The following is a 15728-nucleotide window of genomic DNA, read 5'->3' as shown; positions in this document are numbered from 1 at the left end:
TTGCTATTTGCAGTTGATCGCATGTTTCTGCATGTAGATATACGCAGAAATATAATATTCGCAAACTGTTATGATACTGTACTCAGGATATTCGGCGGGAAACCAGAGGCGAACACCAGCAAGTGCACCCTGGACCAAGCATCGCCCACTGGTTCAAACCAACCTATGACCCATTCATGTACTGTAAATGACCTGCCCTCTGACCTATGAAAGAAGAGCTTACACTTCTCATTGTACTGTATTTGGACACATTGTATAAAAGAGAGGCCTCCTGACCGGGCTCAGTCCCTATTCTCTGAGGTCATCTTGCCTAGACTGACTGAGGCCTGGATCCAGGAACGCTCGCGTTTAAATGTATGTATTATTGGTTGTAGCTCTTCTCTGTATATTGTTGTATCTTTTTATCTGTCTATTCTTAAGTAAATGCTGTTGAAGCGTTGGACCACAACATTACATTTAATTACTGGTGTCGCATTCCATTCTTGTTTGGGGTAAAGTGTACTCAGCCACTCGTGTCGCTATATTGTGCGCATAATGTGTCGACATGTATACGCAACGTATATACACATTTTAGCGGTTACATTTATGTGCAGCGGCCGCAGCGGCTCAAACCGAAGTGTAATAATGTATTGCTTTTCCTGGTAATTTAATCGAACTTAACAATGAACTAAATGGAAAATGCATCAAAAACCCAGAAAACTCCCTTCTTTGCACTTTGGTCGCATTTCCCATATGTACCAAGCTTCAGAATGTAATGCATTCCGGGGTTTGGATGTGGTGGGTAGTGCCAGCACTTGCTAGCATTACCCAATAGAATCCTATGGGCTTCTTTCCACAATTCCACCTTAGAGGATTCTAATCGGATCCTTCCAAGCACCCCCCTCCATCGCCCCCAAACACCCGCCCCTCCAGTGCCTGTCATGTCACATTGCGCAAGCGCAGAAAGGCTCCTGGGTCATGAACCCAGAACAGCTTTCAATGGGAGGTGAATTTCATTGCATTTGTAAAAACATACCCAAAACGTCTGTACGCGATGTGTGGCGGGATGTACCTCACCGTGAATGCAATGCTTATTACATCCCGCCTAAGGTGTCCCCATGTGTGTGTTGGCCTGTATGAAAGAGATAGCGGACAATGTGCCCCGCCCCCATCTATGTTAAATTATGGAGGGTTTTCCGTAGCACTGGGCGATATTGGTGATCACAGATGATCAGCAGACAATAGCTACTAAGGGGCAATATTATTTCACAGAGAGGACTCCCCTCATTTATATGTGGATGCCCTCACATTTATAGATGTAATTATGGGCATACAGTATGTGGAGCTATAAGCAAAAATATGCAAATCCAGAAGTACAGTAATTACAGCTTATAGCTGCACTTAATTGTGCCCATAAGTTGCATCTAATTGAATTTACCCTATCGGCACACTGAATAAGATTTTTCTTAAGGGCTGAGTGATGGAGGATGCGGTCTCAGGGGCATAGGTGTGCACAGGGGGGGTGCCTGGTGCGCACAGGCACCCCCTAATGTCTGGCACCTCGATGGGTTAATCAAGGGGGCCACTGCCACCGGCTTTCAAACTCCCGGCTCCACCTCCATGTACAAAAACAGCGTGATGTGATGTGATTACGTCATGCTGCTCGCACACCCACCTCTCTCCTTCTATGCTATGCCAACGCCAGCCACTGATGAGGAGCAGCATGCAGCCAGTGTTCCTCTTACGAAGACAAATTTAATACTGGCAGGCGGTACGCAGCAGCATTGACACGTCACTCGTTTTTCCAGCAGCAGCAGTACTAGTCTGCGACTGTCAGTGTCAGTGAGTGACTGACTTGTAAGTAAGCTGCTGCAACTTGCAGGGGAAAGTGAGGGGGAGCCAGACCAGGCTGAGGAGGAGCAGTGTAATTGCAGTTAGTGCCATCAGGGGTGTTTGTTTGGTGCAAACCACAACATCTGACAATGTATCCGCTTTATTAGGATTGGTACAAGGGTGGATATTTTATATAGCGTTGACCATCAATAGATGGTGCTAAACACGCCCAAAAGGCGGTGCTAGACACACCCCTCCGACAGTGCACCCCCTAATAAAATGTGCTGCGCACGCCTATGCTCAGGGGCTTATGTAATAGCCTGTGAGCTGCAGGCTGTGTGGGAATTCCGACAAGTCTGCCCGTATTTTTAAAGTAGCAATCATTTACAAGGCAAAAACAAATATGATATGGATTTCTCACAGGGAAGCCTGTTAAGGCAAATCTAGCTTATTAAATGGAACTGCCTATAACAAGCATGCTGTCCTGAGCCGACAGTACTGCCCATTGCTGGCATAGTTCCTCAGCCTGGTGCTGTCATCAAGTAGAGACCCGAGGGTTGATAAAAGGGTCCCATCATGATAAGCCTATTGTTATCCTTGCCACATTGTATAAACTGTATCCGTTATTATGATGTATATCATGTCAATACTGATTTAGAATCCTAAAGACCATCTGCTATAAGAAAGTGATACACTACTTGTTGTGCATAGCAAGGAACCACTGCCTGGGTTGTTGACTCAGGGTTTTTATTGATGACTGTCTGATGATTCTATATTGTGAAATTGTATATAGGAGTGTGTCTGTGACAGCTATGTAATATTCTTCTTACAATCAGGATATATTTAAAGGTGTTAACTCAGAGGTTCTTAAACTCGGTCCTCGGGAGCCCACACAGTGCATGTTTTGCAGGTAACCCAGCAGGTGCACAGGTGTATTAATTACTCACTGACACATTTTAAAAGGTCCACAGGTGGAGCTAATTATTTCACTTGCGATTCTGTGAGGAGACCTGCAAAACATGCACTGTGTGGGCCCCCGAGGACCGAGTTTGAGAACCTCTGTGTTAACTGGTGAAGGTTTCATGAAATAATTATCAATAAGGTTGAAAACCGATTCCTAACTTATAATCTTATATGGAAATGTTTTGTATGCTGTAGTAGCTATAACAACATATCGCTGCTAAAATAATAGAATTATGCCCTAAACCACAGGTTCTCAAACTCGGTCCTCAGGACCCCACACAGTGCATGTTTTGCAGGTCTCCTCACAAAATCACAAGTGAAATAATTAGCTCCAACTGTAGACCTTTTAAAATGTGTCAGTGAGTAATTAATACACCTGTGCACTTGCTGGGTTACCTGCAAAACATGCACTGTGTGGGGTCCTGAGGACCGAGTTTGAGAACTACTGCCCTAAACTATACTATACTATACCCTGACTAAAGGGGGTCTGGGACTCCAGGTCGACAGCAAAAAGGTCGACACACCTTAGGTCGACGCCAATTGGTCGACACACCTAAGGTCGACATGGATAAAAGGTCGACGTGGACAAAAGGTCGACAGGAACAAGGTCGACATGGAAAAAGGTCGACATGAGTTTTTTATGTTTTGTTGGTGTCGTTTTCTTCGTAGAGTGACCGGAAACCCAAATTAGTGCACGGCTTCGCTCGCCATGCTTCGGGCATGGTGCCTTCGCTTCGCTCGGCACAGATTACCATTCCAATCGTAGTCCACGTGAATCGTTAAGTATGAAAAGGTTCCAAAAAAGAAAAAAATTGTGAAAAACTTATGTCTACCTTTTTCCATGTCGACCTTGTTCCTGTCGACCTGGAGTCCGGATACCGACTAAAGGGCCCCATACACTAGAACGATAATGCCTGATTTAATCCAATTTCGGGCATTCGGGCCGATATATCGGGTGAAATCGGGCATTTTGGATGTGTTTCCGATCCGATCCGATGCGCATTCCCGTGAGGGTTGGATCGGATCCCCTAGATTGTTAGTGCTGCACTCGTGATATGCTGGTTCCCGCAGGCATGGCTGAGATCGCATACGATATATCGCATGGAAAATGTACCAAATCGTATGGAATCGTATGGAACCACTCCCGGGAGAGTTCAAAGGAATTCGCCTCCGACTTCAGCCTCAGACATATCATTGTAGTGTATGGGGCCCTTTAGGCCTTGATTATCCATACATTGGATTTAAGTAAAAATTTCATTAATACAAAAAATTCACCACGGATACAAATATTGTCCTTTAATAAATATTTGGAATAAGGAGGGGGTGACATTTAATTATTTACAAAGTCACACAAATCACAATTACTTATCCCTATTATCTTAAGAAGAAAAGGGTAATGGGAACCGCACAAGTTCAATATTTAAGCTGGTAGTACCCTCTGAAAAACTGAATTATTCCTGAATTGCTTCTGAATATAGCAACCATGTGTAAATGGAATATAAGTCCTTGTACATATACTTGTTGCTTTCAGTGGTGCTCCCTTGAGTCAAAAAAGTAATCAACCGAGAAAACCAAACAAAGAAGTATAGGAAAGTAGACTCTTTTTTGGGAGCACTCTAATTCAGAGGTGAAAATTGTAACATATCACTGGTAAAATCATATTTATTAGGTATATGTTTAAGTTAAATTTAAGGAGTGTAAATATTTGAGTGAAATAGCCTCGCAAACATATGGAAATGAATTATTAAACGTAAGTGAACACAATATCACAATTTACGAATGGCCGGAAATTAAATGGCTATTGTCCCAGGATTAAATAATCATTGCACATTGTTTCTCATATAGAATGTGACCATCATTTATTCTGCATATATCCATTATGGATCATTTTGGCCGCAGAGAATTAAGTCATAGGTCATATGAAACTGAGTACCTTGTGGTGTTTGTCTAGGTGACAGTCTATTAGGGAGCCAATTTATTGCAGTACCAGGGTGTTCAGAGGTGGTCTCCCATCCTATTACTACCCGGCCTTTCACTGCTTAGCTTCCAAGGTCAGAAGAGATTGGGCATCTCCAGTGAGGTATGACCGCAAATATTGAGCTCACCTTTTTGGTCACCTATATGTTTGTAGTGTGATCACTGTATATCCACATTGGTAAATTTTATAAGTATATGTGGCATTGATGCCAATAGCCTATGAGAATAGATGCAATCACCTGACTTAGTCAATAAGTGACTCGTCAGGCACAAAAAGTACAACACTGAGTAGAAAACTTACTGTGCGGGAAAATTATTCAAAACCACACAGCATCCACACATAGGACTTGCTTTTTACTCACAGAGAAACCTCAGGAGACACCAGTATGACCGTGTCAAAATACACTCTGTATAGGTGCTGAGTACAAATGCTCCACACACACTGCACATGTAGCAGTAAATTGCACAGTTGTTTATGAGCTACAAAAACCAAAAAATAGTTATTAATACCTTGGCACTGAGAAAATTCCAAGATATAATGCTTACACCCAAACCTGTAGCGCTATCACTATGTTAGTATACGTGAAAAAGGAGGGGGGGAGGGTATGTGCTCGGTGCTATGTAGATATTAAGGCTTGCTGCTGTTAATCATAGCATTGTGGATTTAAACCGGCACTATGCTCCTCATAATTGTTTAGGAAGGAAACAATTATATCCTTCTGCTGTTACTGATTTGAAAGAATAATTGAAGAACGTGCTCCTCTTGATTGTTTAGACAAGAAACATATTTGTATCCTTCTGCTGTTACTGATTTGAAAGAATGGTTAAAGAGTTGCTCCTGATCGTATTCGGAAGGAAACAATGTATCTGATACTAATCCTCCTACTCGTATACAAGTTTGCTGAGCATGCACACAGTTCTCTGACAGGTACTGAAGGTTAATAATGTAATTACAACCTAGTTTGGTATATACTCAGTCTGAGATGTTTGAAACATATGTCATACACAAATTATTCTAACAGGTGCAAGTAGCCCAGAATTTTGTGCTGGCAGATTGAAAAAATGCGGGGTATATACGATACCACAACCAAGATTGGTATTTATGATGGAAGTCCCGCTCCCCGCCGTGCCAGAGCTCCGAGGATTGCAGCGGCGTGAAATCGTAGTGCCCGCTGGCGGGTGAAGCGTAGCTCTCGCGGCCGATGCCTGATGCTTCCGGCTGGTGCGGTCACGTGTGTACATCACGTGACCGTGGTTCCTGTTCCTGACGTACGTTTCGCATAATGAGCTTGATCACAGGGCATGGAGTAATTGCTTGGAGTTTCAGTTTATAAAGAGCTGTGCTGAAGGTTGATTGGATCTTATGGGTGATGGACACTTAGCCAGCCAGTCATTAACACGAATATATATCAGGCTCAGTGTAATTGATTGTTATAATGTGCAAGTGTTGATAAATTAAATAAATGGCTCTGTGCGGTTAATTGTTATAAAATACAGGTGTTGGTAATAGCACAGGAAAAAGAAAGGAGGTTTGAAATTTATTGTAACGACGGGACGGATTTAGAGAGAGAGAGAGACTTTTTAATAATCTAATGAATTTGATAAATGAATACCTATGTATATGAAAATTGAATAATTATAATATGCATATAGGGATCTATTAATGCGGTGTGTATATGTGTGTGCATTAACTGAGTGAGGTAAAATATGCGGAGAATAGAAAAGAATGGGGCAGGGATGAGTGAGTTTATGTGTATGGGTTAAATATATGGGTAAATTGTGAAGTTAATTGGGATTAAATTTGTGGGTGAATAGTGAAGGATAAAGGAGTGTGGTGCTTGAGAGAATAGGGGGGAAAGAAAATATAGAAAGGGGAGTAGAGATATGGGTGAAGGTGAATGACTGTAATTGTGTATGTTTGAATACTGTTGTGACATTGGGATTGAGATTAAGGTTTAATACTGGATATAAAAGGTGAATTTAATTGTGTAGATGTATAGGTGCTAAAACATGTAAGAGGGCATTGTGTTCCTTCAGAAATGGTTGTGTGTCAAAAGCAAAAAAAGCCCATTATCCATTAATGTGATAAAAATAAAATTACATGGAAATATGAAAAAGTGGGAGGTTGAATACATTTTTAGAAAAGATAAGAATCTATCACACCGGAGTAATAGTCTATAATAGTGGTGCTGGATGTGGTGTATAGTTATAGATGCGGACCTGATAAGTAACATTATAGCAGAGTAGATAGAAACTAAATGCCTTGGAGATTGGTGAAAATTAATTAAAAAATACTCCATAGTTTATGTTTTCATTCATCCCTGCTGGGTATATGGACCCTATCTTGAAAATCCACTCGCTCTCTTTTCTCAATAGGTTTTCCGTTGAGTTGCCCCCCCGTATACCAATTCTGATCCTCTCCAAGCCAAACACCTTAAGTTCTTCCCATCTACTTTCATGGTGCATGTAGAAGTGACGGGCGACTGATGTCAATTGTTTCATTTTGGCCTTGTCTGAGATGGCATTGCGTATGGATCCTACATGTTCTAGGATACGCTGTTCGAAGGGGCGAGTTGTCATGCCAATATACTTTTTATTACAGCTACATCGAAGGCAATAAATCACCCCTTCGGTTTGACAGTTCATGTAGTCTGTGATTCGTATTATCTTTCCATACTTGTCCTCTATTTCCTTGGTTGGATCAATATATTTGCAGGCCTTACATCTGCCGCAAGAGTAAGTCCCAGAAATTATAGGTTTTTTGTTGGGGAGTCTTTGAAAATGACTACGTACCAATTGATCCTTTAGACTTTTTGATCTGCGCCAACTCATGGCAACCTTTGGGCCCAGATTTTTGGACAGAATTGGATCTGCATACAATATATGCCAATGTTTTTGTATAGCCTCATTTATCTTTCTCCATTCTTGACAAAAATTACTGACAAAGCGAATAGCCTTGTCAGTGCTTTTATCCTTGGGATCATTTTTGAAAATTATATCCTCTCTCTTGATGGTTTTGACGGTTTTCATGGCTTTTTTTATTGAGGTTTTGCTGTATCCTCTCTCACCCAGGGGGTAATTCCAAGTTGATCGCAGCAGGATTTTTGATAGCAACTGGGCAAAACCATGTGCACTGCAGGGGAGGCAGATATAACATGTGCAGAGAGAGTTAGATTTGGGTGTGGTGTGTTCAATCTGCAATCTAATTTGCAGTGTAAAAATAAAGCAGCCAGTATTTACCCTGCACAGAAATAAAATAACCCACCCAAATCTAACTCTTTCTGCACATGTTATATCTGCCTCCCCTGCAGTGCACATGGTTTTGCCCAGTTGCTATCAAAAATCCTGCTGCGATCAACTTGGAATTACCCCCCCAGTCTTTTAGATAATTCCACGCTTTGTATTTTTAATTCTTGGTTGTCTGAACAATTTCTGCGGAGGGGGAGGAATTCCCCTTTCGGTATATTTTCTATGGTAGGGGGGAAATGGGAGCTAGTTTGGTGTAAGAGTGTGTTTGTTGCTGTGCTTTTCCGATATAGATTTGTGGCGATCATTCCTTCTGAGTTTTTGTAAATCCTCAGGTCCAGAAAAGGTCATTCTGACTGGCTTATACTGTGTGTGAGACGGATATTGAGATCATTTTTGAGGTGTTCGATAAATTGATGCAATAGATCTAGGTCACCTTCCCAAATCATGAGGATATCGTCTATATACCGATTCCACATAATGACATGGGCTGTAAAAATGTCATTACCATCCTTAAAGACAAACTCCTTCTCCCACCATCCAAGAAATAAGTTGTAGTGTTCCTTCTAGGCTGTTTCAGCATGGTGCTGCACCCTGCCCATTTTTTATATGTGAAAAAGCACCCTGCCCTTTTTCAGTGCACCCTGCAGGATCATAAAATCCCCCACAGAATACAACAGTCAGAGTGCATGTTACAATGTAGTGGTCTACTCATTGCCCACCTCTGAAAATGGAACACAATTTCTATCCTGAGTGAAATGGATGGCAGAGGAGGGACTGTAAGTGGCATCACTGCTGTGGCTGCCTGCATAACACAGTACTCTGCTAAAGCATACCTTAATAGCAAAACTGTGGCAGGGCATGCTGGGACGTGTAGTTGAAGACCCATAGCTTACAGTATTTCCCTAGTAGAAGAACAGACTTATTTTTTACCTACATATTTGAACCCTCTGCTTAACTTTTCTGCTTTATACCACAAAGATTATAACTACTTCAGCACTGGAGGAGACATATTATTAGTGTACACGCTAGGCTGTTTTAACAGGGTGCCGCACCCTGCTCGATTTTTTAAGGGCAAAATCTGCCCTGCCCTTTCTGCGGCTCCCTGCTAAAACAGCCGCCCGCTTTCTGTCCTCCCAGCGTGTAAAGATGCTATGCGCATGCGCACGGCATCCATTTACACTGTGGGAGAGAGCTTGGGGGAAGCCCAGCACCTCCGTAGGTGCTGGGCATGCCCCCAACAATGATGCCGCCGGCCGCCCACGCCCCCTGTAATAACGTCTGCGGGCCACACCGCCAGCTTAAATTACGTTTCATGGCCATGCCCCCTGATTTGCATGACCACTCCCCCTTTTCGGCCGTACGCGCGCACACATGTGCCCCCGCTGTCCGGCGCCCTGCCCTCTACATTTTCTAGAGGGAACACTGTATTATTATCTACTTATTATGTATATGCTACAGCCGTTCTTTCAAGAAGACTGGACATATACTTTCTCTGTACAGATGCTGGGAGTTACATGGGTGTCCTATATGTATGTAGGGTTATATGATACATTAAGGGGAAATATATGTATAAAAACTAAATACATATGCACTGTGCGAAAAGCGTCACATCACAAATGTGCCCTTCAAAATTAAAATGTGCCCTCCTCAATGATCAGCACCCTGCCCTAAAATAATCCTAGAGTGAACACTATAAGTTGGCATATGTTGGCGCGCAGGCTGCCCCCATTGCCGTGCCCCTTGTCTGGAGGTAGAATTGATAATTAAATGTGAAAAAATTATAGTTTAGCACGAAATGGAGTAATTTAGTTAGGAAGAGATGAAAGTCGTTTCTTCCTTCGTTCTGTAGGAAATATTCTACTGCTCTCATCCCCTCTTCATGACCTATGGAGGTGTACAATGCCTCAACATCTAGTGACACCAGGTATTGGTTGTCCTCTAGTTTTAGGTCATGTATTTTCCTCGGTATATCAGTTGTGTCCTTGACATACGAGGGAAGATCTAAGACAAATTGTCTGAGATGCAGATCCAGAAAAATACTCGCCCTTTCTGTTAGTTCTCCTATGCCGGACACAATAGGTCTTCCAGGTGGATTTCGGATATCTTTATGTATTTTAGGCAGCATGTAGAAGGTAGGAATTCTGGGGTTCTGTACTAGTAAATAATCATGTTCCTGTTTGGTGATTGTGCCTTGTGCATGTGCTTGATTAATGATATTGTCGTAAACTGTTTTGTAGTTCTGAAGTGGATTGAGTAATATTCGTCTGTAGCAGTTGGTGGTGTCAAGTTGTCGCTGTGCTTCCTTGATGTAGTCCGTTTTGGGCCAGATGACGATGTTGCCCCCTTTATCAGAGGGCTTAATGACAACATCATGCCACATCTGTATTTCCCTTATGGCAGTTCTTTCTTGTCGTGTAAGATTGGAGTGTCCCAGGTATTTGTATTTATTTATATGGATTTGGTCAAACTCTTTGGCCACCAATTTCATGAATACCTGTACTTCAGGGCAAATTTGCTCCTGGGGAAAGTAAGTAGACTTCTTTTTACAGATAGGTCTGGTGGTAGATTCTTCCTCGATATATGAGCTTTGTTCTTGTTCTAGATCTTGTAATGCGATGAGGGCTTCTTGTTCTGAGATAAGCCCAGTGATAATATTGAAGATGTACCGGATATTGCTGCCCCTTCCGATTGGACCAATGGGAGAATATCTTCTTTATCTGCATATAATTTGGTCAAGAGCAACTTTCTACCAAATAGTTTGAGGTCTTTGTCACCCTTAAATCTGTCAAAATGTTCCGTGGGGGAAAAAGTCAAGCCTTTATTGAGAATAAGTTCTTGTACTGGTGTGAGTTCGTGATCTGATAGATTTATAATCTTCAGTTTTGAATCATCGTCTGTGTGGGTTTGGGTTACCACCGGTCCTGTTGATGTTGTCTCCGGTATGTGTTGCGGGTCGTCGGAGGTGAGGAATCCCATTGTTGAGGTCCCCTTCTTCCTCTTGTTCCTAATAAAATATGATTTTACCAGTGATATGTTACAATTTTCACCTCTGAATTAGAGTGCTCCCAAAAAAGAGTCTACTTTCCTATACTTCTTTGTTTGGTTTTCTCGCCCTATTATCTTAAGTAAGAATATTAAAAGTTAAGTTTTAAAATTAACAATCATATCAATTTAATCATCACATATACAAAATATAAAAGAATGCTCCAAAAAAGCAATCTTTCTTTTTTTTGGCAACTGCCAATAAGTAGATATTAACACATTGGAGTATATTTACTGAAATTTGTATTTTTCTGAATGAGGTTAAAGTTCAAACACGAATGACATTGAATGTGTGAATTTGCAACTTTTTGAATTTATTACGCCTCATTTACTATGCTGTCGTGTTTTGATTATTTCCATTTTTCGATGTCGATGTCATTTGTGTTTTTCCAAGGTAGAATGCTGCCGATTTTGTGGATTTGCGGCCGTGTTGTCAGGTTTTTTTTCGACTGTGTCATTTTTCGGTTACGGCAGTGTTTTCCCGTTCCCGGACGCGTTTTTTTTCTAAGTTTCGTTTTTGTCACTCGTCCGTGATTGGTTTGATTCGTGATGGAGGAGTGTCTGTGCTCATTACTATAATACCGCCCCAAACCGTCCGAACCTCGTGGGTTTAGCTAGCGGAGAGGTGAGAGGAAGTTGTGTTTGGAGTTGGAGAGTTCATAGCAGGTTTTGACGGTTTTGAGGAGGTTCTTTGCGATTGTTGAGTGCTGTACTGTGTGTGTAAGTAGTCTTGTCATACTTGTTGTGTAGTTATTTAAAAGTCTGTCTAGTTTTTTGTCTTTGTTTTTTTTTTTAAGTCTATTGTCATTGTTTGGGAGTGTGTGTGTGTGTGTGTGTGTGTGTGTGTGTGTGTGTGTGTGTGTGGTGTGTGGTGTGTAGTGGAGGAGTGTGTTTAGTGTTTTTTTTTCTCAGTGTTATTTGTTGTTTATCCTGAATATGTCCCAGTCAGAGGTGAGTGTGGTGGAGGAGGTGAGTGAGAGGGAGGAGGTGAGTGAGGTGGAGGAGGTGAGTGTGGTGGAGGAGGTGAGTGAGGTGGAGGAGGTTAGTGAGGAGGAGGGGGAGGTTGCTGCTGTGGCCTCGAGTGATAGTGACAGTGATGGTGCTGTGGCTCCGCAGCCACGCACCACTACAAAGACGGGCCGCAATGTCAAATTCAGCTACGCAGAGAATATGGCATTGGTGCGGGAGCTGATGAGACATCATCGTCAGCTGTTTGGCCATGATGCTGCCAAGGTTTCTTCATGCAGGAAGAGTGTTCTGTGGGGGAAGGTAGTTGCGGCAGTTAATAGTGAGGGTGTGGTGAGGAGGACCGAGGACACGTGTCGTAAGCGATTCTACGACATCAAGCGGCGTATCAAGGCTAAGATGTCTAAGGAGGCTAAATCAGCCCGCCAAACAGGGGGTGGACACCCCTTCCGAGCGTCATATCGGGATTGGGAGGAGCCTGTGCGTACTCTTATTCCGCCAGAAGTGGTTGGTGCGACTCATGTCCGGGATTCGGATCACCCAAGGCAGGATGGTGAGTTGTATTTTTTTTATAATTTATAATTAAAACTTCTGTGCTTTGTCCTTAGTTGTCTGAAATGTCTTCTAGCTAATTGTGATTGTAAGTTGGTTAATTCTTCTAATGTGTTGGTGATGTAGTTTTATTCACAAATAGTTATGTTTTTGTCCTTTGTATTGTCAATTTAGCAGGTGACCTTGGCCTTTTTCTGTTTTAAAAAAAAAAAAGTAAATTGTTGTGTGTGTCTTTAAATGAAGTGTGTCATGTGTTTTGCGTAATGTGTGTTAATTTTTTTTTTTATGGACTTATGGTTATTGTGTGTTGTTCTGGGTTGTCCTTTGTGTGGTTGATGTGATTTTTCATGCAGATTTTAATTTGATGCTTACAATTTGGCGCATATATTTGGTGGTAGTGTTTGGTTGTTAGCAGCAAACAAATGTTAAATACAGAGCAATATTCTGGTTGTGTTAAGCTACCACGGTTGGGTTTTTACTTTAGTAGTATAATATTGTGAATTCTGCACCTTTGGGTATGGATTGGTTGGTGTAATTGTTTCATAATTTAAGTACACACACCCAATGAAGTCAGGCAGAAAAGCATAAGCATAGTTTTGTTAACTTCTCATCAGGTTCCTCATATGTTTACATCACAATAAGGTTTTTGCATAAAGATATAATAAGATTTTACTCACCGGTAAATCTATTTCTCGTAGTCCTTAGTGGATGCTGGGACTCCGTAAGGAACATGGGGAATAGCGGCTCCGCAGGAGACTGGGCACAACTAAAGAAAGCTTTAGGACTACCTGGTGTGCACTGGCTCCTCCCTCTATGACCCTCCTCCAGACCTCAGTTAGGATACTGTGCCCGGAAGAGCTGACACAATAAGGAAGGATTTTGAATCCCGGGTAAGACTCATACCAGCCACACCAATCACACCGTATAACTCGTGATACTATACCCAGTTAACAGTATGAAATATAACTGAGCCTCTCAACGGATGGCTCAACAATAACCCTTTAGTTAACAATAACTATATACAAGTATTGCAGACAATCCGCACTTGGGATGGGCGCCCAGCATCCACTACGGACTACGAGAAATAGATTTACCGGTGAGTAAAATCTTATTTTCTCTGACGTCCTAAGTGGATGCTGGGACTCCGTAAGGACCATGGGGATTATACCAAAGCTCCCAAACGGGCGGGAGAGTGCGGATGACTCTGCAGCACCGAATGAGCAAACTCTAGGTCCTCCTCAGCCAGGGTATCAAACTTGTAAAATTTAGCAAATGTGTTTGACCCCGACCAAGTAGCTGCTCGGCAAAGTTGTAAAGCCGAGACCCCTCGGGCAGCCGCCCAAGAAGAGCCCACCTTCCTCGTGGAATGGGCTTTCACTGATCTAGGATGCGGCAGTCCAGCCGCAGAATGTGCAAGCTGAATCGTACTACAAATCCAGCGAGCAATAGTCTGCTTTGAAGCAGGAGCACCCAGCTTGTTGGGTGCATACAGGATAAATAGCGAGTCAGTTTTCCTGACACTAGCTGTCCTGGAAACATAAATTTTCAGGGCCCTGACTACGTCCAACAACTTGGAATCTTCCAAGTCGTTAGTCGCCGCAGGCACTACAATAGGTTGGTTCAAATGAAAAGCTGATACCACCTTAGGGAGAAACTGGGGACGAGTCCTCAATTCTGCCTTATCCATATGGAAAATCAGATAAGGGCTTTTATATGACAAAGCCGCCAATTCTGACACACGCCTGGCCAAAGCCAAGGCCAACAGCATGACCACTTTCCACGTGATATTTCAAATCCACGGTTTTTAGTGGCTCAAACCAATGTGACTTTAGGAAATCCAACACCACGTTGTGATCCCAAGGTGCCACTGGAGGCACAAAAGGGGGCTGAATATGCAGCACTCCCTAAACAAATGTCTGAACATCAGGCAGTGAAGCCAGTTCTTTCTGGAAGAAAATCGACAGAGCCGAAATCTGGACCTTAATGGAACCCAATTTTAGGCCCATAGTCACCCCTGACTGTAGGAAGTGCAGAAAACGGCCCAACTGAAATTCCTCCGTTGGGCCTTCCTGGCCTCACACCACGCAACATATTTTCGCCATATGCGGTGATAATGGTTTGCGGTCACTTCTTTCCTAGCTTTAATCAGCGTAGGGATGACTTCCTCCGGAATGCCCTTTTCCTTCAGGATCCGGCGTTCAACCGCCATGCCGTCAAACGCAGCCGCGGTAAGTCTTGGAACAGACAGGGCCCCTGCAGCAGCAGGTCCTGTCTGAGCGGCAGAGGCCATGGGTCCTCTGAGATCATTTTTTTTAAAGTTCTGGGTACCAAGCTCTTCTTGGCCAATCCGGAACCACGAGTATAGTTCTTACTCCTCTCCTTCTTATTATTCTCAGTACCTTAGGTATGAGAGGCCGAGGAGGGAACACATACACCGACTGTTACCCCCACGGTGTTACCAGAGCGTCCACAGCTATCGCCTGAGGGTCCCTTGACCTGGCGCAATATCGTTTTATCTTTTTGTTGAGGCGGGATGCCATCATGTCCACCTGTGGCCTTTCCCAATGGTGTACAATCATTTGGAAGACTTCTGGATGAAGTCCCCACTCTCCCGGGTGGAGGTCGTGCCTGCTGAGAAAGTCTGCTTCCCAGTTGTCCACTCCGGGAATGAACACTGCTGACAGTGCTAACACATGATTTTCCGCCCATCGGAAAATCCTCGTGGCTTCTGCCATCGCCATCCTGCTTGTGCTGCCCTGTTGGTTTACATGGGCGACCGCCATAATGTTGTCTGACTGGATCAGCACCGGCTGGTGTTGAAGCAGGGGTCTAGCCTGACTTAGGGCATTGTGAATGGCCCCTAGTTCCAGAATATTTATGTGTAAGGAAGTCTCCTGACTCGACCATAGTCCTTGAAAGTTTCTTCCCTGTGTGACTGCCCCCCAGCCTCGAAGGCTGGCATCCGTGGTCACCAGGACCCAGTCCTGTATGCCGAATCTGCGGCCCTCTAGAAGATGAGCACTCTGCAGCCACCACAACAGCGACACCCTGGCCCTTGGAGACAGGGTTATCAGCCGATGCATCTGAAGATGCGACCCGGACCACTTGTCCAACAGATCCCACTGGAAGATCCTTGCATGGAACCTGCCGAATGGAATTTCTTCGTA

The 15728-nt window shown here is 43.3% G+C and overlaps 1 pseudogene; it reads right to left on the bottom strand.

The window, feature by feature from the left end:
• Nucleotides 1-4750: 4750 nt before the first annotated feature.
• Nucleotides 4751-4869, bottom strand: LOC134950023 (5S ribosomal RNA; annotated as a pseudogene).
• Nucleotides 4870-15728: the final 10859 nt, after the last annotated feature.

Source organism: Pseudophryne corroboree, chromosome 8, assembly GCF_028390025.1.
Source record: "Pseudophryne corroboree isolate aPseCor3 chromosome 8, aPseCor3.hap2, whole genome shotgun sequence".
In the NCBI taxonomy this organism is placed as follows: Eukaryota; Metazoa; Chordata; class Amphibia; order Anura; family Myobatrachidae; genus Pseudophryne; species Pseudophryne corroboree.
The sequence above is the reverse complement of the archived record's forward strand: the minus strand, read 5'-3'. Positions and strand labels throughout refer to the sequence as shown.